This window comes from Phodopus roborovskii, unplaced genomic scaffold, assembly GCF_943737965.1.
Source record: "Phodopus roborovskii unplaced genomic scaffold, PHOROB, whole genome shotgun sequence".
NCBI lineage: Eukaryota > Metazoa > Chordata > Mammalia > Rodentia > Cricetidae > Phodopus > Phodopus roborovskii.
The window spans coordinates 4,562,665-4,565,085 of record NW_026126485.1 but is presented as its reverse complement, the minus strand read 5'-3'; the positions used below and the strand labels follow the sequence as shown (position 1 = coordinate 4,565,085).

At 46.1% G+C, this 2,421-nt stretch overlaps 1 pseudogene; it reads right to left on the bottom strand.

Moving 5' to 3' along the window:
• Positions 1–546: 546 nt before the first annotated feature.
• On the bottom strand, positions 547–2,075 carry LOC127229730 (protein HIRA-like; annotated as a pseudogene).
• Positions 2,076–2,421: the final 346 nt, after the last annotated feature.

Here is a 2,421-nt window from a genome sequence, read left to right as displayed (position 1 = left end):
AGTAATCTGAGGCAGTATTAATTATTTCCTTGCAAACCTAAAGGGAGGAAATGGAACTTTAAAATCATGTCTAGGAATAAAGCTCAATAATCTAGCACTTACCTAACATTCACAAGATCCTGAATTTAAATAAGTCCTGAAAATTGTAATGTTTTCCTTTTTTTATGCTTCAGAGAACTATTTAGTGGATAAAAGGTCAAGATACAAAAACAGTGGGCAAGGCTGGAAATACAGATATCAAGATGACAACAGAAGCTGCAGAATGAACTTTTTACTATCTTGCTAATTTTCCAACTATTTATCTTTCATAATCGGAGAAAACATGTAACTTCCTTTCTTGTCCTGAAGTACCTTGCCAACAGCAAGGCAGAGTAGACTGCCAGAAAATGGAGACATCCTGGCCTCAGGCCACTCAGTTCCTACCCTTCCACATATGTCCAAAGTGTATGGGGAGCTAATGGGGACCACAGGGATTTGAGTGTGAGGCAGTTGGACCTGACTCTTCCACTCCCATGTTGGCCCCAGAGTCTTCCAAGACCCTAGCTGCTAACTGGCAAAAGAAGAAAAGAAGACCACCCCAAAAAGGTCACAGAAAGCTTGGTGAATGAATAAGTACCCAGTGTCCAGCTGTGCTATGCAGAGAGGTGTGATTCTCCTGCAGCCATCTGCTGTCCGTGTTTCCACTTGTTTCTTCAAAAGATTCTTCCTGATATCTTCGACTTTCCCGTTGACCACACCTGACTGAGGATGCTGAGCATGTCTCCCTATCTGTGGCATTCTTTTTGTCCAACTGCTGCTGTTGCTGTCTCCTCTGGTACTTGAGCGTTTCAGGGTTCTCAATAACAGCTGTGGAAAGCTGGGCCTCTGTCATGATTGCCATGTGGACTGCTGAATGCGGCTCTCTTCTTCCTCACTTAGGGGGTCTCCATGTTCATCCTGGGAGAAATCAAGGAATGCCACATGGAACATACTAGGATACCAGACCCGTTCAGAGTCCAGGAAATATCCGTGATGGACTTGTCAAACAGCTCATGGATAACAACCAGAGGCCATTTCAAACATGTGAGCCAGACAGAGTGTGAGCACTCCTTGCTGCTAACAGCACAGCAGCAATATGGGGAGCTGGGCTTTGTAGAACTCCCATCCTTCTGCTTCTTTTTGAAGATTTTTGGGTTGAATTTCACAATAGCCACAGCTTTACGGTGCTTCACGAAGTCCATGTTGGTCTTCCAGCCCTCTTGTTCAATGATCTGAGCAGTGGGGCCAGAGTTATTCATGGCATGAGCAGATACCAGGTAATGGCCATCAGGTGACCAACTAAGCCTAAGTACATGTGTCGTTCCTACACACTCATCAAAAGGCTTGGTGATGCTGGTCTCTAGCTGCTAGTCTAGCATTCTCCATACCTTGAAATTTCGATCATCAACTTGAGAGGCAATGTATTTACCAATAGGGTCCCCAGTCAACACCAAGCCAGAATGACTTCTCAGAGATGCAAGAGTTTCTGGGAACTTCACAGCATTCAATATGACAACAGTGTTATCCACGCTGCATGAGCCTAGCCAGGCATCATGGGGAGACCATGCTACATCCATTACATCACATGAATGATTCCAAAGAATGGAGACACACCTCCATTACTCCACATTGGCAAGCTTTCCACTGGAGCCAAACATGTATATAGGCAACTTCCATACCATAATCAGTTTGTCATCTCCCCCAGAAGCTAAATACATCCCACTGTTTGACCACCGCACATAGTTCACACATGCTAAGTGATTGTCCATCTGACAAAGCATCTTGGGAATATTTTCATCCTTCTCATCATCCTCCTGGGGGACTGGAGACATATTCCACATCACAACCTTCCCAGAATCCTGCCCTTCAAGTAGACTTCACTTTGTAGTCTAGGCTGGCCTACAAATCTTCCTGTCTTCCAAGTACTGAGATCACAGGCCTGTGCCACCATATCCAGCTTGTCCTCCAGTTGCAATCTTAGTCCCATCAGGGTGAATATCAACTGAAAATATTGGTTTGCCATTGTGGTTGACCCAGGTTGGCTTCAAGAGCTTCATTGTTTGGCTGAAAACACTGGGCTGAGGCCAGAGCCTTGTCCTTCAGTACACTGGGCCATGTAGCCTCTGCCGCTTCCTCCAGCACCTCCTGCTCTCCGGCTGCCGCCCACCCTTGCCCTCAGCACTGCAGTGCCATCTCAGGCCTGTGCCCCCAGCCACCACCACAGCCGCTGCCTCCTGCGCTCTGCCGCCGCCACAGCTACATCCCCTGCGCTGCTCCAATGTTTTCCTTTTGTCTTGTTTATTGATGTTTTAATTATGTTACTCCATTTTCTCAACTCATCCCAGATCCTCTCCCACCTTTTTATATACCCAACTTTATGTTCGTTCTTTCCCTCCTTAAAAA